The 24,933-nt window shown below is 41.7% G+C and overlaps 1 protein-coding gene across 2 annotated transcripts in view; it reads right to left on the bottom strand.

The window, feature by feature from the left end:
* LOC108024816 (limbic system-associated membrane protein) overlaps nucleotides 1-21,267 on the bottom strand; it is a 141,507-nt gene extending 120,240 nt beyond the window's left edge. For both annotated transcript variants that reach the window (XM_050888654.1, XM_050888655.1), the window contains exon 1: nucleotides 20,388-21,267. The gene's annotated coding sequence lies outside the window, so the exon portion shown is untranslated. The remainder of the gene's footprint in view (nucleotides 1-20,387) is intronic.
* Nucleotides 21,268-24,933: the final 3,666 nt, after the last annotated feature.

The following is a 24,933-nucleotide window of genomic DNA, read 5'->3' as shown; positions in this document are numbered from 1 at the left end:
AGTGGAGAAAGGACCTCAAGCCGATTCAAGTGGGGATGCCTTAAAAGGATGTTTATCTCTTTTACCAACTAGTGGCTCTGGCCTCTCGAGCGGGTGCTCACAAAGCAAATATCATCATCATCTTAATGTGGACAGCAGGGGAAATACAGAGAGTCTATTACTTGGCCAAGGGCCGATTTCTCAATGTCAAGTTACAATTTTTACAAATTAATTACTCATTTTCTTTTAACTTCATGATAACTTTTTCTAACAAATAAAAACTATAACCTTAAAGGGACATTGAGAAATCCTAAAAATAATCATATAATAATTGAGAAATCCTAATAAGTTAATTCTCAGGGAAATAAAAATAATATATACTTAACTGGACATAGAGAAATCCGACCTCAAAATAAATATACCCAGAGAAAGTAAATAAAATTGGCCTTTGTCGTATGTCTTTCTTACCAAATATTACAATAAATGTGTTAGGTTCATGATTAACAAAAGTAATTAAGATAATATTGCCAGGCCTAAAGTCATTAACTGAATATGTAGAACCTTCCCAAAAAAAAGTAGTTTTGCCGCCTAACTATCTGTAATCAAGAACTATCTACATATATAAAGCCCAAGCGTAATTACCTTATTGTTCCAAATATTTAAATGATGTCCTTGTTTCCCTTTTTCCTTCATATTGCAATTAACAACGGCTGAAGTTTTTCCCACAACACTTTTCTTTTTTGCTGAACATTTTTATTATACATTCGGCATTTCGGGAAATCAACATTGTATCGATTTATTGAATTTTGTACATTTTTCCGAACTCATTAAGGCCTATTCATACATGTGGCCTTTATGCTGCATTGTAGTCCTTTGTTTTCTTTGCCAAAAAAATGAATTTGTCATTTAATTAAGTCGGCAGACAGAGAATAATTTGCGCAATTTATGCACGACAGCCATTTGCATAATGCAGCGCAACAAATCACAAATCAAATGTTTATTAATGCCCAGACATGGACTGGAATTCCACAGCCAGGACAGGCCACATACCAAATCCACATCCATATCCATATCGTTTTGCATTTTGCAAGCACGCTTCGCTGGCCCGTCCTCATGAATTATGGCAAAACAACTCAATCAAAATGCAAACTGTCAAATTTAGCAGGCAAAAAAAGCACAGCAAATGCAGAAAAATATAAACAAACAGCTAGTAACAAATGAATTAGCCATATCTATTTATGCTATCCTGCCCAGAAAGCGAGTGTGAGTGACGGCGTGATAACGCGTTATTACACTATAAAATCATTAATATGGCGGCTCTAATGTCGCGGATATGTAAATGCAGGCCCTGTCACGCGAAACGCTTATAAAACGACAGCATAAAAAAAAGGGAGAGGAGGAGGAAAATATAGACAACGAGCCCAGAAATGCGGCATTAGCTGCCTATAGAGGAGATCCTTTGACAACGCCTACCATTTGAGGTCATTACCCAACACTTTGGCCATAAAGTCGAGTGTGTGCCCCCAGTGCCAAGGCAACGAAATCTATTAGTTTGCCAAGGCTTGGCGGCAAATTCCAGCCAAGATGGAAAAGTGGTAGGTGGAAAGCGGCAGAGAGCTGCGACAATTCCGTAAATTTGATATGCGCAATTTGTTGGCAAACGAGGGCAGACACACACACAGGACGCAGGACCAAAGGAGTCGAGGGGTGTCCTCATATGTGTTCTCTACATAAAGTAGGTAACTACCAAAGCGCCTGGCAACCTGTTGCCGCTTGTTACGCACTTCTATGACGCCAGCGGGTGGGCTTCGAGTGGATTGCGTGTGTGGCTCAGTCTCGGGCCAACCCTAACCAAAAAAACAACCTCAAAGTAGTCCCCATTAAAGGTAATATGCCACATGACTCGCTGATGGAAGTCACACACATCCCTTTTCGCAGATTGCTATAACATAATCAGAAGGCAAACACTTCGCAGGGGCGGGGATGTCAGGTGTGGTCTGGAGTTTGCTAGATGAAACCAACATAAAAGGTATTTCTTAAAACTTTATAGAAGGGTTCTTCAATTTTGGAAAACACTAGATTTTAATGTTCTTCAAAAGTGTCTTAAAGTAGGCAACAATATGTAACGAACGGCAAAAGTCTAAAGGGCTCTAAAAATATGCAACAATTTTGAAAGACGGCTTGCCGCTTTTCTACTGCATACCTTTGAGCACTTAAAAAAGTGTTTTGAAAACCCTTGTGTGCTAAATGGTCTATATTTATTTAAAGTTCATGGGTACTGTATTTAAAGAAAATTCTTTTGAATTTCAAATGGCAAAATCTCCTTGCTTAGATGAGATCTGGCATTTGAAGCTAGTAATTTCTTTGCAACTGCGATATGTTTATTTCATTTCATTTTGTTGTGTTCTGTCCCGCATTTGATATGCAGAGAAAAAGTGCATAAGTTTTTTTGCAAGGCTCCGATGTACTTATAGTTTATACTTTGGCAAATCTCAGTTCAAGACAAAAGTAGCCAACTCGACTTGGAAACTTTTCGTATTTTTTTGTTTCGCCATTTCTGCTGCAGCTTTTGGCATTTCTTATGCAGCTGATTGCATTTGGCCAAGAGCACCGGCAACTGCAACAACAGCCAGAGCCCCAGCAAAAGGCAACTGCAGCTGCAATTGAATTTTATAACAAACAATTTTACGCTTTAAGCACACTAGAATTTGCTTTTGTTGTAGCTAGTAGCTACCAATGAGGCTGCTGCCTTGAAGTGCCCGGAGTGCGTCATTGACTTTGCCTCTGGCCAAAGGCACTTCTCTGCGTTTTTTTCCTATTTATCGTTATTTACCATTAGCCGACTTTCACCGGACAAGGACCTGGCTTTCCCCGGACTCTGTAACGACCACAATAAGCATTCTGGCCCAACTACTTGGGCTCTCCTTTATTTTCTGCGGCTTCCTCTTTGGCAGCCTTGAGGGTAATCGTGGCCCAAGTTTAATAAAAAAAATAGAAGAACAAAAAAGGGAATCAATTCACCTACCCCAGCAATTATGGCCCAGCAAGTTCTGGAAGTAATAAACTTATTCAAATGGTTCTTAATTAAGCTACGTTTCGGCCCACGTTGGCTTAGGAAATAAAATACTTTGAGTCCGTAAACACCGCATATTATTTTCACAAAATATATCTATTGCGCTCACTAAGTTGTATAAGCAAACAAATATTTTCTCTCAAATTATGAGAACTTTAAGATGTTTCCACACAATGTAGACTTTACTTAAAACTAAGAACTAATCAAAGTCTCATGCTTGCTCTTCTTGAATTCTGAGCTGATTTATTGGCTGTTTTCGGCAACTAATTTTGATATACTGTGCGGCAACGTTTTGCCAGCCTCACTCCAATCATCAAGAATTTAAGACATTTTAATAAAGTTAAAGAATAAACCATTTTTCATGTTTACATATGCTGTGAGAAAAGAGATTTATCACACTTTGTGCAGGCGGAAAACATTCGAGTCTTAAAGATTTTCGGTGAAACTAAGGCTTGTGCAATTTGTTAGACTTTCATTTCTTTTTATTTTGGATTTGCAAAGATTTACTTGCTATATTAAATATTGTGTGGGGATTTATCGCATTAGCATTTTTTAGCACACACACTCAAGGCACAAACGCCTTTTGGCCCGAGCATCAAGACAAAGTTTCCACTCCCACAGCTCCCTCAGCATCCACAGCCCATTCTAATCCCATTCCAGCCCCTGGTGTATAATTATTCTATCTGTCGCATATGCATGAGATCAGCTATAAGGCGTGGAACTCGGAGCCCCCGATGTCTCCATCTGGCCTTATGTATGTATATGTATTCATATTCGCAGGCCCAACTTCTGCATCTCCTCCTGCGGTCCTCCCGCTCCGCAGCTTCATTAGCAACTTTGTGCGTATTCATTAGGAGGCGGCAGCAACAGGGGGCCCCTAACCACCCAACCCCAAAACACCCCCCTTTTTCGGTTCCCACAGCTGCGACTGGTTGATAAAAGATTTATGCGAGCACTGATAACCCGACAAAACGCCCACATCCATAGACATACTGCCTCAATCCTGGCTAAATAAACCAAAAAATGCCAAAAAAAAAAATATACATAAGAAACAAGCAGAAAACCAAAAATTTCCATGGGAGCAAGTCTCAAGTCGGGTAGTCAAATATAGAGAAAAAAAAAACAGAAAGAAAACCGAAAATTAAAGCACATAAAGGCAGCTGCTTGATTTGGCATTCAGCACAAAAAGCGACTCCGTCAGCTGGGGCTCCACTGCCTGCATGCCTCTCCATGAACGGAACTGTCTGTCTGAGGGCTTTAGAGGGTCCATGCCCCTCCTGCTCCACACCCCCGTAACCACAACTTGTTTCAGGAAATGTTTTGGCAAAATGTTTGGTAACTCGACGGCGGCTCTTTCACATGTTCATAAATTAAAATGCCGCAAATCAAATTCACATAAGGCTTCAAAACACTCAAACGCCCGGCTCAAAGCGCCCGGCAAAACTGACGGACAGAGGCGGCGGCGCTCCACAAAAGGGGGCTGCCAAAAAGGGAGAAAAAGAAAGCCGGGCAATCCTTGAACATTGTCTAAACCGAAAAACCCAGAAACTGGCGCGCCGCTGCATGTTAAATTATGTTCACACTTTTGTGGGCTCCGCTGGCCGGACCCAAAAAACCTCGGATCCGGACAAGGACTCCGGCATACGGACAACGGACAGGGGCGGGAGTCCATATGGGTGGGCGTTGCCATGGGCGTGGGTGTGGGTGTGGAGGAGGTTTGCATGTGCGGTTTTTATACTGGCCAACCACTTAATCTCCTTTCGGTTTATGCCGCTTCTGTCTTGGTTCGTTTTTCAAGTGAAATTTATTATATTTTAATCACTCCCCGGGGACTTGTTGTAGCAGTTAAAGCGTATTTTTAACTTTCTTTCTTTTCTCTCGCCTGCCTCGGAAATATTAACAAAATTGCCTCCGCCATGGAGGGGCTTTAAATTGCTTTAAGTCCCCGGCCGAAAACCCCTGCCATAATTCTTCTTGCGCCGCCCCATTTTCTTCTTTATGGCCACGCTGCGTATACGCAACTTTCGCAATGGCAATGGCAATGGCAATCCTACACCCGGAACGCACTTAATCATTTTGATTGTCGTAAATGGCGCATTTTTAGTGCGTCGCAGCTCGTTTCTGCGGCTGCCGAAAAAGGAAACAGTTTCAGCTCATTAGTGATTCATTTATTTATGCTGGCCATTACTTAAGTTATTATTATATGATTAGGCGAAAGTGCGGCCGGCTCATTTATTATGCATCAGGCCAGGGCTCTTAAATGCCAAAGATCGAAGATGTGTGCGTTACACTGGAGCTGAGGAGGCCTTCGGCTCGGCTGTCAGGCACACGGAACATCGATCGACTTGGACAGCTATTAGACATAATCACAGCCGATTCACACAAAGCCCAGTCAGCTGGAGAATGGCCAAGGGAAGGCGGGCAAAGGGGTTTTGGGGGGCTGGAAGTGCCCGAATAAATGCCTGCATGTTGAGAAAGCCAACCAACAGACGGGCAACTTCCGGGTGAAGGGAAGGCGCGGGGGAAAGGGGCTAAGAGCCAAGGCAAAGGCAAATCACGGCCGAGCACACACACCAAAAAACAGGAGTAGAAAAAAGCAGAACCAAAACCGTCAAGCCACAGGGATATATTGATTTTGCCTTTCGGGCCAACACACAACGTACATGGCCGAAAACGTGAACAAAGACAAAAATCAAAGCCGCATGCAGAGCGCAGCCTGCGGCCTCAAGGAAGGAGCCTTCCTGCCGGGGAGGCTACCTCTGCCCTCCACTTGCTCCGCCTGCTCCTCCTGCTCCGCCTGCTCCTCCTGCTCCTCCTGCTCATCCTGCTGCTCCTGCTCCTCCTCCATCATCTCACTTTCCGTCTCTATCAGTGGCTGACTCCTTTGCCGGAGCGTTAACGAGCAGTTTGATGGCTCGAGGAGCAGCAAGATACTGCAGTGCACTGGAAGAAAATCTGTGACTAAGTTCCTTTTTAAAAAAGCCTCTCCTTTAGATACAAGCTAAGGAAAAAATATTTTCAAAATCGCTTATTAAAATTACGATAGTTTAAAAAATGGTATACTATCATAACAAAGTTCACACATAGTTAGAAAATGAACTTCCCAATGATCAAATTTTAGTTTAAATTGCATTTATGCTAAGAAATATTTTAAAATTTTTTTTTATTTAGAAGGAATCAAAATAAGAATAACTAGTTATATCATGAACTTTTCATCTTTAATGGTTTGGGCTTTGAATTGCTTTTTAAAATTCAGGAGAGTTCAATTTATATAGATGTTGGGTTGTCCTAACAAGGTTGCACCAGTTGAATATATTAATTTGAAATTATTTTCCTGATTATTATAAAAATTCTTTATGTGAAATGCATTCATTAAAATCATTTTGATAACTTAAAGACACTAAATCCATCTCATTTGGACAGTTTTTTCTAAGATAGAATTTCTTGCAGTTCGGACCTGTTCACCGCTCCCTAAAATTGGCCGGCCAGAAGTCGGCTTAAAGCCTAAACTTAAACACACAGCTTGGCCAACTGGGCCGCCCTGACCCCTCGTAGATCAACGGCACTTGTTGGCCGGTTTTTTTCCGCCAGCTCGGCATTTTTCTTCAGTTTTTTGCGAGCCTGTTTTTTACGCTGCCTGTTCGGCGGTGTGTGCGTGTGTATCTGTGTGTGCAGCCGGCGGTGGTAGTGGTGTGCAGTGTGCAAATGTCGTAACGGGGAAAGCGCAGCCACAAAGCGAAAAATAACATCGCCCCATCATCGTGATGCACGTTGACTTTGACGGCTCGTCCCTGCCACCATGGATGCCACATGCAACGGCAACAATGCTTTCTCCTCCTGCGATTCGATTCGATTCGATTCGATTCGGTTGCATTCGGCTCGATTTGGAGTCTCGTCCTTGTGGTGGGCCTAAACCGAAAACCAAAAAAAGGGGAAAAAATTGAAACAAAAAAGTGGCGAACAATTCTATTGATTGACAGTTTGGCAAAACGCACAGGGCCAGGGCCAAAACAAAAGCAAAAAGCCGAAAAGTGTAGAGCCGCAGGCGTTACCGTTGCGGATGTGCGCTTAAAAACGTTGCAAGCAACGTGAAAAAATGCTTCCTCCATTGATTTGTTATGCAGAAAGGTGCAGGCCTCGCCAGAGGCGTTGAATGTGGTGGAAAAAAATTAGGGCTACTTTTTAGGGGGCTTTCCGAAGGGGGGACAATTCAATTCGAACGCGATGCAGCGGGAAATTCTTTAAATTTTCTGGCACAGCCAGCGTGGCCAACTAATTGACTTGATTGGCGGTGCGTGATTCCCCAGGATTTGCCATGACTTGCCAACAATTTCTAGCCAAAATACCTGAGCATTCCTAGAACCAAAAACGCTGTCAGCTTGATTGATCATCCATATATGCAGTGTCAACTTTTTGCGGACCATTAATCACCATTAATCAAGGGCAATGGTACTTTCAGCAGCTGCCGGGCGCCATGAACACATATTTAAACGCCCTGCCACCCTGTCTTCATTTATTTTTTATCATGCAAATTAAATTTAATTGCTTAACAAGTTGTGGCAATTGGTGGGCAAACACTGGGTCCCCTTGTCCCCATTCCAAAAACCAGAAAAGTAAAAGAGAAACCTCCACAAATTATCTGTGCCGGGCCAGGCATTGCGGCCTTTTGGGTGAAGGGGGGCTCAAACAATAACTAATGTCAGCCAAGCGCAAATTGCTTTATTAAATAAAGTTCAGCCAAAATAAGCAAGCCGAAAAAAGGAAGTATCCCCGCACAAACACACACACACACACACACGGCTCCCAGGGGAGGAGTCCTTTGGAAAAGTCCCTGGACAGCAGGAGGAATCAGAGTAAATCGTACAATGTGGCCAATGTTCGGGTCCGTCGTCTAATCATTGTGCACACACTCCAAAGCCTGTGAGTGGGCCAATTGCTGGGAAAGGGGTCCGCAAGCCCCGATGGCCAGGCCAACAACAAAAGGACTGGCCAGGACATGGCCGGGCGGCCACAAGGACTGAAAGTATTTTTAGCTAATATCAATTTTTCATAGTTCAAAGATTTTTGCGCAGACACACCACACAAAGAGCATAGTACATATCTCTGTGTGTGCACATGTCGTGGCCATTGAGGCAATAAGAAATTTTCTGCTTTTCTGATTATAAACGATCCTCTGCAGTGTGCTCCGATATACTCTCTCTCTCTATATATATATATAGTAAATATATTTCTATGTAAGCTTAAAACGCAGAAAGCCCTTCGATTTGATTTGTTTTTATTTGGGGCCCGGCTAGGCAGCAAAAGAAATACTGTTTATGGGGGAGGAGGCAGGCACTTGCACTTGGAAAGTGATAATTTATGGCCAATGAGTGCTAGGCAACATATTCAATTTCCGACAGCCGCCACCACTATTGGGGCTTTTTCCCGATCCGGGCAATGAGATTTCATTAGCTGCAGCAGGAGTGCTGGATTCTGGACTGGATTCACAGTCGGGATTTCGGGCAGGTGTGGCCCGCTTTTTCAGCTCCTGCTCACCGATTCGATGTGACAATCTCAATGTATGCTCATCGTAAATTTTCACCAAGCGTTATCGGCACAGACATCCTTGCTGCTCGGGTGGCCCTTATTGTATATCCTTGTACCCTTTTGAAGAGGATATGTTCCTTAGTGTATGTATTATACCATAAATGAGAAGGAATATTACCAAAATAAACGAGATGTATTTTAAATTTAGAATCTATATTTTATATTCGAGCTTAGGATTTTATTGATTTTTAAGTAAATTAAATCTAGTACCCACTACAAACTTTTTAACCCAACAAACTGTCATTACAAAACTACAACATGAAATTGGCACCCATGACAAAATTGTGTACTTTTGTGTATTTTACTAAATTATCAAAAAGCAAACAAAAAATATATTATTATTTTCTTTTGAATAGTTGGAAATAAAAATATCTCCCCTCCTTTGAGGCTTCGTCTTCTAAAGTATCCTTATACCTGCTTGGATTTATATCCAAGGGTATTCCAGCTGCACCATGCCAAAGTTCCCAGCCAGCTTCCCCATTCAGTTCGGCTTTGTGCCGCAGGAGTTGGTCCTGTGTACGAGTATGTCACTCTTCCCGGCCGACTTGCAGCTGCATTGTTTATGTGCCCTGGCCCGGCTGAAGTCGTGTAAATTCTCCCCTTCATCTAATGGCAAATTTATTTGGTTCGTAAACACTTTTTTGGCAAACACACACACGCACACGTGCTGTGTGCACCCTGGGATATATATCGGAGATACAGCGAGGCGTTGGGGGATATATCTTTTGTCGGCTGCCTTCGGCTTTTCTATTGTCAGTGCTGTGCCTCTGCTTCTGCTTCTGCTTCTGTGCCTCTGCCTCTGCATCTGCAGAAGTCAACTTGGATTGCATGTAATTCCTGTGTCAGGCTGAAATTGAATTCCATCCGCAGCCACAGTGGAGTGTGGGTAAGCCGAACTTGCTAATAATGCATGCAGTGGCAGCAACTTTTGCAGCCAAGCCAACAGGTTAGACATTCGACTCACTGACTGATTGTCTAACTGTCTGTTAGATGTTTGTTTGCTGGCTGCCTGCCATTGCCTTTCTGATCGAATTTCGAATGCGTGTGCTTTCCAGTTTAATTGCACAAATCCATTACGCATACGCAGCGTTGCCGTTCGTGTGTGGGGGCGAAATTAATTTTTCTCAGCCGCAAAATTGAAACCGAACAGCGTCGAAGCGCGTCGGCAAATTTACACACCATTAAGTAGTTTACCAACAAAGAGGTGTGTGTGTGTGTGTCTGTGTGTGTTGCCTCCACATATGATCCACATGGGTAGTCATTGTAATTTGATATTATGCTGCCAAATGGCGGCATGTGCTGGGTGGTTGGTAGTGAAAACACAATGCCACTGGCAACTGATTCGGAATACTCGAGTCCCGGCGAATCCTGGCGAAATAAGCAAAGAAATATAATAAAATAAGACCCAATATCCAGGATCCTGGCTGTGCATGTGCCTGCATGTGAACTGTTCACTGTTCACTATTCAATTCGCTCATTTCATTAAGTTTCTTGTCGCACTCAAGCACTTGACGTTGACAACGTGCCGTATGCGCAATATGTGTGTGCTGTAAGTGGGTGGAGCCCCATGTTTATCAGGCCGCATAACGATGTGTCACTTGTGCGTGGCACTGAATGGAGAGCCTGGCACCAGGAGCCTGAGGACGGCCCATCTGGCAGGGGGAGTCGGGTGGATAGGGAGTTTTGCACCCTGCACACACTGCATATTGATATGCTAATCGAGCGGGCAACAAAAGCAGGCGAAGCAACCGGGCAAATCGCCGTGCAAAAACGAACTTCGTGTGTGTTTGCACGCCTAATGGCACAAAGACAAAAGCTCGGCAAAAATGCAGAGCGTGATGTCCTGTTTGTTGGTCCTGGCTTTCGAGGTGGGTAAGCGCTATTAAGCGCATTATTTAGCCTCGGACACAATGGCAACACCCACACAACAACTGTGTAGATAAGCACTTTTGACGCTGTAATGGCTCCGCTGACCACTTTGTATCCTGGTGTAGCCATATGCTCGTCCTTTTTCCCCCTCTCTTCTCTCTTCTCCCTCCTGCCCCCTGCCCCCGCACACACATCCAAAGTGCCCTTAAGTGTCCTGGGCAGGCCACATAAGCGACGACACCTAAGCAAAACACGCAAACAACCAAGTCAAGCCGAGTCCTTGTCGTTCTGAAGTCCTGGAGTCCTGGCCATTTGGCGTGAAAGGCGCCTCCATTGATATGCCAAAACTCAACGAGGTTACAGCCCATGTCTGCGGTTAGTTTCGGGTTCCAGCTCAGTATGCCCGATTAAGTCTGCTCCCGAAACCTCAGGGACAACGGATACCAACCAAATGAATCATTAATTTGGTAGCTCTTCACTTCTGCCGGCTCTTCTAAGTACTATAGCTATCATTGTACATATAACACCCAATAATAAAAAACAGTTCCCCACACATTCTTTAATTCCTCAAAAAATAATCAATTAAGAACAAGCGTCAACAGACTCTTAAAAAATATATTTTCTCTGAGAAACTACCTTACATTTATAAATAAACCAGAGTAAATCTTCTCCTTTAAAACTTCTACAATATTTGTCCACAAAATAAATACAAAATGTTTGTCTTAAAGCAATGAAAACTACTCCCCAACTAAAACCGAAACCAAATGGTATTAATACATTTTTTATGGACTTGGCCAACTATATTAAACAAGTCTTGCCAATCTCAAGCATTGCTTTTAAATCTCTGGTAATTTCGCAAAAACCCTCACAACTAGTTGACTTTGCAAAACAATTTCTTGGTTTTAATAAAAGTAAACAACCGAGCTTAGTGGGCAAACAAACCACCCCGAAAATGACATAAAATTGGGTAGAAAAGAATGCAATTTTCGTGCCTATTCAGAGGACAACGCGAATTACTCAAAAAGGAATTAACTTTTCCCCCATACCCATACCCCCAAAACCATTCCATTCGGAGGGAAAATGGAGGGAGCTACGGAAGGCCTTCTTTCATTGAGAGGGGGAACGGTTACAGAAGGCCTTCTTTCGCAGATGAGCTCACGTTAATCCCCAAATCTGCCCAAGTGCTACTGCTGCTGTCTGTCCAAAAACAACAACAAAGGGCAAAAATAACAGATCCTAGGCGTAAGAAGCACGCACACAAATTTATCCACAAGATGGAATGAGAGCCAGCATTACGCACATTCTGACATTCTGTACACACTGGGCTTCGGTACATGGCTGCGTATACGCAATATGGCTCCACTTTCCTTTTAATATGAATGCTAATAGGCTAAGTCGGGATTTCTCTGGACGTTCTCGGTCTCAGACTCTGGCTCCTGCTCCTGCTCCTGCTCCACTTTTCGGGGGCTCCTCGAAATGTAATTTTCCCACAATTTTGGTTCACTTTACGCATGGGGGCCAGACAATGCCCAGAGACCGAATGAATGGAACACTTGGCAATATGGTGCAGAAAAGCGAGAGCAGCACACAATGGCCAGGCCATTTTTATCGCTTTCTATGCCGGGGCTTATGTTCTGCAGTTAACCAGCGGAGAACCGAGCTCCGCATAAGCCCACCGAGGATGGCATTCCGTTCCCCCATTCACTGACATTTAATATGACTTTACTTACGCAGCCGCCCACCGAAAAGAAGGCGGAGAAGAAATCTTTCTCGTATTATGCAAACGTCTTAGCCGGAGCAGTGACCCCCGATGACCCAAAGCCGGCAAATACACATAAATATTGGCCAATGCGTGTGTACTTTTGGTCCTCGCACACTGCTAAAATTACAGCTTATAAGCTGTAACTTAGTAAATGGCTTGTGAAAATATGCATGAAATTAGGTAAATGTTGGCAGAAAGAATTAAAAAACATTTGGCATATAAAATAGAATATAAAATATTACAAATTGTCATGTAATATACGGTAAAAAATTTAGGTTTAAAGATCGATTTAAAATAAAAACTTTTGCTCTCATCTTTACATACATACAGACATATTTATAGGATAATTTATTAAGTTATTTAGTATGCACATTCCTTTTTATAAAAGGAATCTTTAAGATACAATTCAAAAGTTACCTAAACTGTAAGGTCCTTTTTAGGTATTCCTTAATAAAAAATGCTTTATGATACTTGCTTAATTTTTAATAAGACTTTTTAAGACTGTAAAAAAAAGGCAGCTTTAAAATATTTTACGAATTTGTTATAAAAATAACTTTTTAAATTAAAAGAATCGAAAACTCTATGAAAAGTGGTAGCCAAAATCTAGTTTCGAACCTAACTCTACAATATTTTTTCCTGTGCATTCATCTCCTTCTCAACGCATGTATCTTCCCGTATGAGCCATCTTTCGTCGTTAACAATCTTGCACTCTACTTTAGGCCACTTTCTATTGTGGCTATTTCTTTTCCTGCAGGATGTTTATCGTGGAGTTTGCGCCGCCTATCCCGCCGTATCCCGGCTGCTATAATTGGCTGTTAGGTCCGTTAAGATTGCGCTTCAATTTCAGATAGGTGACATTTCGTTGCATTTTAATGAGCTTCATTCCGGCAGGCACACCGCGCCATGCCATTCCATTTCATCAGCGGCTTATCGACTTATCTGCCGCCTGGTAATTGCGTGCTAAATTTTATGCTGACTCTGGCCAAAACACAAAGGCCGCATCTAGAGCCACCCACCTAGGCCGTAAAACGCTGTCTGAAAATCTGTCCAAGCAGCAGGTTTTATGAATGCATGGAATATGTATGGCCTAATCAAAGGCAGTGCGCCGCCAGTCAGATGTGTCTAAATAATTCAAGTGTTTCGAATAAACACATTTAAACAGGTCGACGCCGAGAGCCAAAAAGTCAAAGCCAAAGGGCGCCACCCGCCCGCTGCCCGCAGACCAAGAAGCAACTTTGGGCATTAACAAAGAGCAACAAAAAAGGCGGCACAAACGGGCCAAAAGACCGCATAAATGATGCAAAGTATTCTTTTTGCGCCACACTTTTCCAGCGCCAAACAAGTTTAAACAAAAATCTCTTGTTTTGGGGTAATGAAACTGCAAGGAGCCGCCAGCAAGGACACGGCGGCAGGAAGGCAGGAAGGCCGAAAGGAAGGAGAAACCAGCCTGGATGCCTGGCCTCCCGGCTGCCTGGCTGCCTACACCTGCTGACAAAGACATTTACTCAAAAAGTTTTGTGCCGGCACAGGGCAAAATAAAAGGCCAAAACAGGGAGGAGGTGTTGCCACTGGTGGTATCCACAAAACTGGGACACCGGGGGCCACGACGACGTTAGGCATTCCTGGCAAAACGCCCGCGCCCATTAAGGGAGCCCGCAAAGGGCGCGTTTTTCATTACCATCGATGGGTGGTTGGGTTCGGGCTTTTTTGGGTCTTAAAAACACCGGGTAAAAGGCAACAAAAGTCAAGGATACTGTCAAAAAGTGCCGGCGGGCATTTCCTCACTTTCCATTTCACTTGTCCTTGCAATCGTCTCCGTCTGTCGTCTGTTTCCTTCTTATGTTTTTTAGCTTTTTGCTGTTTTGGATTTAATTATTTGGGCTCCTGCGGGCATTCTAGACCCTCTCTCGTAAATAAAAATCATAAAGGAAGTGTTGTCGTTTTTATTTGTATTCCCTTTTTGGGTTTAGACCTTCAAATGAACAGCCTAAAATGGTATCCTTTCTCTCTCTCTGCGTTCATTTTGTTTATAATTGTGTATGCGTTCATATTTGTTATGGCCACATACATTTATTATTCGATTTGTTCACTTAATTAAACCGAATTTAATCACTGCCGAAAATTGTTTATTTATTTGCTTATGTGTATCTTAGGCAATTAGACAAAAGACTGCCTGAATTGTCTACCACAATGGCCACGTTAAATTTAAATAATCAACAATCATAATTAGATGGCAGGAGAACCATTTATTATCATAGTTAAATTGGGCTTTTAAATGCTCTCCATTATGTTTGTTTACACAAAATTATTTGGAAAGGAAGTCAGATAATTGAGTGACACAGATACGGTTTATTTAGATAAGAAGAGCATTTTTATTAGGGTATTTGGCTTCTTATCTTTTGGTAAATGGTTGGATTGTTATTAAAAATAGTTTGATTTGTTTATTTAATATATTTTAGTTTTAATAACTATATTTCATAACTACCTATTGCCTAGTCATTTTGAATAATTACAACATACCAAGTCGAAGCCAAGAAATGGCCAACCACAAATGTCAATTGAAATACATAATTTGAATCAAATATTTGCTGTTGCCTGTCAGAGAAAATATTTCATTAATTTTCCATTAAGGTGTGGTTTGTCTCCTTTTGAGACTTGTAATTATGGCATATTTAATGCACAATGTCTCTATAATTTAAATTGATAATTATGAAATTAATTAGTGATATATATATATATATCTTAGGCATTTTTAAACTGAACAACTGAATTGACTTAAAATATTTCTTTAATATCATACATCACGAAATGTTACACCTATAAAATTAAATGTCAGGTAAATCAGATCACAAAATAATAATTGTAGGTAAAGGACCCAGATTCTGCTTATCTTTTCTAGGCATTTTCAAAAGCACCAATCGAGTTGACTTAAAAAGGTGCTTAAACAGCACACATCACGAAATGTCCTATCCATGAAATTGGAAAGTGAAATTAAATGTTGTGGAAAATCAGGTAGGCAGACCATGCTTATATGGCATAGTGCAACTGACCCCTCGCCTAATTAGCGGCACGCACACACATGCAGTCGCACTCACACTCGCACACCTGAGCTCAGTCCTATAACAACAGCTTACAATTTAAGCTAATTACGTGGTGCACGTGAGGCTATGATTTAGCGTTTAGCATTGCAATTAAGCCGACAACTGAGGACGGTGCTGGGGCTGGGGCTGGGGCTTCCTGGCCAGAACCCACCTTATCATATCAGGAGCTGCACGCAAAGCAGGCCGCCCAAGTAGAGTGTGTCAAACCATAATGGACAAGGGCGACAATAAAAAGCGCGAGGAAAACAAATGCCTGGGAATAAAACAAAAGCCAATGCCCGTTGACAAGTTGCGAAGGCCAACACACTCGCTGCTCTCGGGGGGAAAAAAAAACGTCGAAAAGGACCCCTCGCAAAGGCCTAAGGATAACCCAAACGCGGATGCGTGCACGGCGGACGTTAGTGGGTTAAGTTATGGGCCCACGACCGCAACGAAACGCGAAACTATGGGGGCGTTGCCAGAGAAGTGCAACAATTAAATTTAATAACCAGTGTCATAAATATGCCATGTCATACTCGAGCCCACAGAGCAGCCACCCACAAGGCCACCGACCACCGCCCACCCACACAGAGACCCCAAACGAAATGCAATGGCAATTGCCTAAGCAAAATAATCAAATAACATTCGGCCATTCGCTAGCCGAGAGCGATTCGCAGAGCCACACAACCGAAATGCCGACCAAAAAGCCAGTCAACCAACGTGTAAATTACCACTGCACAAATTAATTATTCAAATGTGCACACTCGAATGGCTAAACAAACGACGCATCTGTGAGTGTGTGGGCCTTGGCATTAGAGCTAACTGGGCCAACTGAGCTGCCACTGCCACAGCAACTGCAACTCCAACTGCAACTGCATCTGCAACAGCAGCGGCAGCAGCAGGGGCGGCAGCATCAACGGCATCCTAATTAGCCGTAATAAAGCGCCTAAGCATGGATTTCGGTCGAGCGCAGGCTGGCTAACCAAAATTGCAGCATAATTTGAAGTCCGACCGAATACTGCGAAATCAAGCATCAAAAGCGGACTAAATTTATAGGGAGCTGGGGCTAAACTAATTTCCAACGCTGCTTGGCTGGGCTGGCTTTAAGAAATCTCTCGGAATCAGCTTAAATTCTCGCAGATTATCTTTGAAACTGTTTTATGAGGTCTTAACAAGTTTTAAGACCGGTTTTTGTAAATGAAGTAAACTCTAAGTACAGAAAGAAAATGGAGTAATGGGGAGTTGCCACAGAAATGTCTAAGGCTTGGTTCCACCAATAAGGTGTAAGAAGAACATTTTTGTTGCATACTTTTCGACGCCTTTAAAAACACTTTCGAAAATCCTTATTATTAGTTTATTACTTGTAAGTACAAAAAATGTAATATGAAAAATATTTGGAATTCTTTTCGACACATTAGCCATTAATTAAAATTATTTAGATATAAGATAATAAAATACAAAATTAATAACAAATTTTTGCATACTTGAAGACACTATATACTTTGATTGACAATATTTTATAATTTTAGGAATATTTCCGTTCGAGCATTAATTGAAGAGTAACTACATATTTAAAAATTAGTTGCTGCATACTTTTAAAAAGACATTTAGTTACACAAAAAACTGGACGTGCTATTTGCAATCATGCAACAAGTATTTGGACTTTCTCCAATTTTAAATCTGGAAAATCCTCTGGGGTTCCAAACAATATCACCCAATCCTGTGTTCTCCTCACGCTCGACAAAATCCTGTGTGAAAGCTAATGGCTTTTGTTGGCTGCAGCGGCACCTTGTGAAAATATTGACAATAAAAGAAATCGTAGCATACTTTTCTGCACCGGCAGCAGAATTAGCCATTAGCAAATCAAAGATGGTGTTTACCCCTCCGTAATTCTCGGCCCCGAAGACGTTTTCATATTTTCACTATTTTCACGCTCATTATGCGCCAGGCAACGCTCATTGCCCCCGATTCTTGGATTGTTGGGTTCTTCGTTCCTGGGTTCTTGGACTCCTAGGTTCCTGGGTTCTTGCTTCTTGGCCCTCTTACAGCAATTACCTGAGCTGCTGGCTCATTTTTATTTTCCCTCTCGCGCTACGATTGCTGCCACATTTATTTTACTTACTCGCTGCCTCTGCCATTTCTGTTGCTTTTCCTTTTTTTTATCCTTTTTTGTATTTTTGCCATTTCAGCTGGCCGCAAACAAAAGGAGGAGGCAGTGGAAAGCGTGGCTTGGCGTCATAATGAGCTCAAATTTATTGGGTCATTTGGAAAAATACGAGAAATCTACCACTGCGAATGGTTCGCTCACCTCATGCGAGCCATGGACATTCCTTGTTTTCCTCCTCCTGCCATTTAGCCAGAATTTTTAACATCAAGCAAAAATAGAAAATAAAATAAGGAAAATAAAGAGCGCCCCGAAAACGGTAGCTTATTATGGCATCTAGATTTCGTTCTCCTTTCGTTTATAGTTTTAATTAGTCAATAGTTGGAAATGTGTGCTAGGGCAAAAACTACATAAACCTGCTGGGGGAAAATGAACTGTGAAATGGGGAGCTGTTCGAAAGAAAGCTAATTCGCATTTATTAGGAAATTGTAAAAGGACTTTGCCAGGATAAGAGAACGAAAGCAGTATTAGTTTGCTCTTTGATTAGGGACACAGAAACAGTTGCTAAAAACTAAGCAGCTTAAAAGGTGAGCGATCTTAAAGTAGTCACCTCCAAGGCTCTTACTTGCTCTCATCATTATTATTATTAATATGAGGACGTGTACTCGAGCTTAGTCACTAAGTGACCGAATAATTCCCCTGCCAACAGCTCTATTAATCTCTCATCCAGCAAATACAATTTGCAATTAAATGTCGGTAATTAATTATGAATTCCAGTGTGGCGAATGAGCAAAGTCCGCCCGATTTCACATTTATCACTTTGGCAAAGGAAGGGGAAAAGGACGAAAAGGACGAGGAATATGGCTGGATCGGCATCATAGGTAATGACCAAGAACCAATCGATGCACGAACAATTGAATTAAAGCCAATTGCAGCTAGTGCGTGTGCATCGTTTTATTGTTATGAATTGTGTTTTGTTATTATTGCCAACGACCAGGGTCTGCGGGCCAGGCCAATACAGTCGACCATATGCACGGGGACGTGGAACCTCTAGATGGCCTCAACTGAGCCGAGCCGAAATGTTGGCTAGTTAGCTGTCTGCTCGGTGCGGTTGCCCCGTGTGGATGCAACTATTTACATTATTCCATTATTATGGAATATTTTCCTGCTCCGTGTGTGTCTGTGCGTTCTAACGCTTGTGCGGTCTTGTTTAATTAGCCAAATTTATGTACGAATGCTTTAAAACAATTACCACAACAGCAGCGGCCACGCCCCCATAAACATGAGATATGCGTTCGGAATTTTGAATAACAATTGGAACTTAATAGAGTTGCCTGCTCTCAAATTAAATTGCATTTTGTGTGTGGGTTTCGGGACTCTAATAAGTGGGCTGCTGCTCTGCCGGCGAACTAATGGCCGGCAGTCGGGCAAGGATCTGGAATCCGAGATCCTGGGGGTCCTGAATAATGGCTGTCGAAGCCGACCAGGCCGACCAAGCCAACCGATGAATGCAGCTCGATAAACATAAATATAAATATGAATGTCTTTAACTAGTAGGCCATGTGATTGCTGTGGCTTTCGTGTGTCTTTAATTATTTAACCATTATGTGCGTTGACTTATTTATGCCAGGCTGTTCGCTTTTATGTAGCTATACGGAGTGTGTGTGTGTGCTGGGAAATATATGGTTGGGCTACTCGATTTTCATCCGCGGGCGGAACGCACTTATTTATTGATATGTCTTTCATTTTTAAGCTCCGGCGGCTGCCCGCAGCATTAAACGGAAATTAAAGCTGCCCAGATACATATACGAATATGGCCTGGGCGAAGAGATATAAGTGCGATAGGGCAGCGTTTATTTTAAAACCCCATTTTCACCGCATATATATTTACACTCCGCTCCTTTGACCTCAAGCCCCTTTCAAGGGAAAATATTTTGTTACAGTAGGAATATTCAAGGATATTCCAGAGGACGGGTGAATATATGCAGGAGAATACGCCTGAATAAGTAGTTCAAAAAGTGCGCATTTTACCAAATTAATAGTAAATTAGTTGGTTAAGTTTTGTGTTATTTTATCAATTTATTTCTCTCGTTTTTGACAAATTTATTAAGCAAAGTTAATCCGGTGTTAATGCGATTGACAGCCATGGGTTTTGATGAACAATTTTTGCAAAATCTCATTTAATTACAGCTTTAAAGTGGGCACTTCCAGGCCACCGAAACTTTATCCGCGACCATTCATAATTTATACAGATATCAATCGGTTAAGCTCGACTGGCATATTATGCGAGTAAACGAACTGTGATTGTCACATCGAGAGCTCTGCTTTTCCTTTTGGATTTATGCCATTTCAATCAGATCCGCTGTGTGTTTTTGCAACTGCCGCATAATTGTTTTCTATATGAACTCACGGTTTTACAATGTTTCAAACCTTTTTGCCACTCGCAATTTGCCACGGCCAAAGCCCACAGCAATTGCCAATTTATGGCAGCAGAAAAAAAAAAAGAAAACACAAATGATAAACTGGCAACAAAACGAAATAAAATAGAATCCTGGCAGCCAATTGAAGTGCGAAAACACATCATACATATTTTTAATTAATTGTTAAAAAATACAAACAATAAAGCAGCGACAGAGCATAATGCAAAGAATACAGAAATCCAAAAAAAAAAAAAAAAAAAAAACAATCGCATAGCTTTATTTTATATTAATTATGCAGTCGAATGATTGCAACGCGGACATTTAAAATGCAGCTGAAGTAGTGACACAAAAACAATGACAGCAATTAAATCAGGCAATTGCAATTGCTTTATTTTCCTTAATGCCACTCGTCAGCGAGGATATCGGGAATCGGGATATGCAGGGACATAGCTGGGATGTGCAGGTGAATAATTGTATTAAGGACTCCACTTTCAACAGGTGTAGTGGCACTTACCTCCAGTCAGGGGATTGCTGTCCCAGTCGGTTTTTCGGTTTTGGGTCTCTCAGCCTGACTAAGCACTTTGACCCGATTGTTCGTTTGTTTATTTGCTTGCCTGGCTTTATTTATGGCTCCTTTGGCTTGGCACACACACCGTCTACGAATTTTAGATGCTTAGATTTTCGGGAGGGGGGCTTCGGATCACTGGGGCCTCAGAGGACACACATAGGATATGTCACTTTAATATGCGCACGGCTGTGTCGCGGAGTCCTAATTTAAAATGCCGCACAATTTTCCGAGTGCAAATATTTAAATATTTAATTTGCCAGTGCTGATTGTTTACGTTTCGCCCTCTGGCTGGTGTTTTTCACTCTTAATTTAATTAAAAATCTTCGTCTTGCTGTCTGCGGTTAATCACAATTTATGGCAGCCGGTGTGTGCGAGTGTGCGAATGCCAGTGCTAAATTCCTGGCCAGCGGTGTAGGCCCAACGGTATTTCGCGAGAGTAAGAGCGGGCGATTTTGGCAGGGCGAGAGAAAGAGCGCGCGTGAGGCTGCCAAAAAACGGTAAAGGACGACGCGAGAGAAAAAGTTCGAGTAAGTTTCAAAACCGAAATTCCGAACCGGTAGTTGTGCTTACCGGTTTTTTAAAACCCCTATATAACAGTTAATCCCAGGTTTTTTTTTTTAAGGATCATCCACAACTCAACTTTGATATCACTTCAAACTTTAAAGTATTTGAGAGTTGATTTCTCTGAGATTGCCTTAGCGTACTCGATGCAACACAGTGATAATAATATTATCGCGGCGCTCGAACTTCGACTTGAACTTGTGCAAACTCAATTTAAACACTTATTTTCCTGGTGGCAGTGGCACGAAAGAGCACAACCGTCTGCTGGCGCGTTTCGAATGGGACTGAAGACCGTACGATTCAAGATTCGCAGCTCGCCCGACGTCAGCCGACGGTGCCTTCGGCAACCACTCGTTGATTCAACAGTTAGCCGAGGCCAGGACGAGGCAGGACGAAAGGGTGCGAGGGGGGAGGGTGCGAACGAGCGACCAGCACAATGTAATTGGTATTAGAGCCTCTTCTGGCCCGTGTGTTTGTTGCTGTTGCTCTTTTTTCGCCCGCCGCTCGACAGCCGCAATAAATGTGTGCCACAAGCGAAGAGAAAATGTCTCACGGGGTGGGGGTGCTGTGTGGATCTTAAGAGAGAATACTGGGTGCGCTGTGGAACCCATTTGAAGGGAAATACTCAAGGAATAATGGAACGTTAATTCCGATTATTATAGTTTCATTAAAAAGAAAATTCTCGTGTTCTGCAACAAATTCTTAAAACATTTTTTAAGTTTTGCATCAAGAGGTTTTTCATTATTATTAAAGAATTTAGCATAACATTCATTTTATGTTTTCTATAACTAATAGGAAATTGCCTATTCTATTGTCCTGCATCCGCATTAACTGACTTAAGTTTGGTTAACCCAATTTCAAATAAGTTGGTGCTATCAAATCCCCTCAGGATTAAAAAGCTTAAAGCTTTTAAAAGCGTATTATGTTTTTAAGGGGACGTTTTGGATAAAATCCCATAGCTTACTTGTTAAACGGGGATATTTTCTCTTTACGTGGACTCCTTAGAAAATATCAAAGGACTAAAATTGTAAAAGAACATTTTGGGAATTAACATAGTTTTTTGGTAGTAACTCGTTTTAGAGAAATTAAAATTTTAAAAAGCATTTTATAAAAACATTAGATAGCTTTGACATTTCCAATATCTTAAAACAATGTATTTAAAACACAAAAAAAATACTAAAATAAAAAATAAATGGTAAATTGATTTATTGACTAAAATAAATAATTGTAACACAAACTTATAAATTAAAATTTTTAAGGCTAGAGAGTTTTAGCATTTGCAGCCAGAAATGAAGTGTTCCCTTTGAGCCCTTCTAAAAGACCCCTCAAGCTAGACCAACCTATGAAGTTTGTTGATATTTCTGAGTTTTTTGTGTGTCTCCCCCTAAAAAATATCCGAAAATTCTAAAATTAAGTAAGAAACTCTGCTAATTGACAGCTTTGTGGTGCTCCCCTCCGCACCACGGAGTCCTTTGTTATTTATAGTTGTTTGCTTCTTTTTTTTATTTTGCTGGTCTCGTTCCATTGGCCGTTCTGACCATTTTGGCCATGGACATGAACTTAGTCTCGGGTTCGGGCGTCATCTTCACGCTTCAAGGCCGACACACACTTGAGATGCGCCCCCAATTCATTTTCTTTTCTTACTTAGGCTCCTCGAGCGCCGAGTTTATTGTTATTTCGGCCGTTCTGTTTTTGTTTTCTGGCAAACTTCTTGTACTGCCATCTGCGAAATGAAGCTTACCGCCCACTGGAGTGGCAATGGTCACCACTTTCTGCCTTCCCCACCCATGGTCCTGGCTATCCTGCAGGACTCGACTCGACTGGCCAGTGTCCAAGGCCCAGTTTGCCGACTGCCCCAAACTATTTGCCATGCCCCCGCTCCCATAATGAATATTTATGAAGATTTAAAAAACATTTTCTTCGCGTCTGTTGTTTTATGATTTGCAAGTGTGCCTTTCTTTTTCTTTTTCTTTTTCTTTTCCATTTCTTTTTTTCTGGATTTTTTTTGTTACTTTTGCCGGAGTGCCGTCAGCTCAATGGCGTGCAAAGTTCTCTGTTTTGCGCCCCAGTGACGAGTGCGCCGGAATGCCACCGAGATGAGCATGGTACATGGGACACGGGACATGGAGCACCGGCAAGAGGAACCACATCCCATGCAACCCACGGGCGAAATCATTCTAAATACGCACTCTGCTTTGTCGTTCGTTGTCTCAATCGCTGCAGTGAGCAAAATGGTTCAAAAAATTTATTCAAATTATGATTTTTGAATCACTAAATATTCATATTTTTGGGTACTTTTTTTGGTTATAGTAGGGCATTAAACCTTCCTTTTATTCCAATTATTTTTAGTCATTTTCAGAAAGGAGATGCCCACTTAATACGTACTTTACATACACGATTTAAGCCAATTATTGAAATAAAATGATAAGAAATTGATTTGATACACTACAGATTTTCTTAAAAATATTTGTTTTCGGTGATTAAAGAAGAATAATTAAAATTAAAACACCATTAGTTTGGTGTTGAACTTTCATAGATTGTAAAAGTTCAAGCCTTTTATTTTGCTTATAAATAAGAATTATGCACTAGCTTTATACAAAAATAAATAAGAAAACACTTTGAAATCTTAGTTAAGAAATATCTGAAAGGCACACATATAAAGTTAAAGAAATGTTTTCTATATTTACTACCATAATTTTAAATAATATAAGCTTCCCAGACTTTTGCTTTCATCGTTTCCTGCAACACTTTTTGATATGTTCTCTGTTCCTGGAACACAAAATGGTATTTTGCCATCTTTTGGTGCAGTGCCCAATGGTTTGCTGCTGCTCCTCCTGCTGCTGTTGTTTTCATTTTGTAAATGATTTCATTATGTGCTACAAACGCCCCATCGATGGCGTGGGTGTTCCACGATGTCCATCGTGATGCTGTTTCTGGTTTCCGACGGTGATGGCGATGGCGATGGCGATGGCGCTGGTCAGGGTGGACTGTTGGTGGCGTATACTTGATATTGCCAGTGCCATCGGCGGCCGGAGAGCAAGGACGAATTTGCGTCCGGCATGGCTCCTTGGTGGGAATTTATTGATAATTTAATTTGACATTTGCGGTCCCTGATTGTCATGATTGTTTTCATTTTAATCTTGTTGTTTTCCTAGCCGCTTCTTTGTGCTCTCCATTGTTTTTCTCGCTTTTCCTTGGTTTTCGTTTTTATTTGCTCTTTTATATGCATTGTGTATACGATTTTTTTTACATCGAACCTTTGGCTATTTGCATTTAGGTTTTATGCCCTTGTTTTTCCCACTTTTCAGCGGCGGCGACTCCTCATCATCAGAGACTTTGGGAAACAATATCGATGGGGCGTGCTAAAGGCATTTACATGCCGTTATGGCCCTTTAAAGGATCGCCCCGTTTAACTTTTGTTTGCCGCCCTGTGTTTTGCGTTTTGTGCTTTGTGACTTTCCCCACGCTTTGTTCAGCTTGGCACATTGCAAATTTGCATGCGAAAACAATGAAATTCATTGGTCCTTGGCTGCCCGGCCTGGCTTCGTGTCTTATTGAAATGTCCTTCGTCCTGGCAGGCCTCTCCAAATACCTTGAGCAGCGGCAGCAACAGCAGCAGCAGCAGCAGAATCTACAAAATGTAATGTCCTTAATGACATTGCCAAAGGAATTTTAATTAAACTATTTCCTGCCTGACTTGCTTGCCAGTGCTGTTGGCACTGGGCGTGGCTAAGCAGCTTCAAATGTGCACAAATATTGAAATATTTATGGAACCAGCACAAACACATGGGCTTACAGTCGAAAAAACGCCGGAGAAAGCAATGAATCTGTTCCAAACTAAATTCCAATTGTAGTTTCTTTAATGTTCAACAATATATTGAATTATATTTCATTTTTATATAAATGAAATAATATGTTTTTGGAATTATAA

The sequence above is a fragment of the Drosophila biarmipes genome, chromosome 3R (assembly GCF_025231255.1).
Source record: "Drosophila biarmipes strain raj3 chromosome 3R, RU_DBia_V1.1, whole genome shotgun sequence".
NCBI lineage: Eukaryota > Metazoa > Arthropoda > Insecta > Diptera > Drosophilidae > Drosophila > Drosophila biarmipes.
This window is presented reverse-complemented; position numbering and strand designations above follow the sequence as displayed.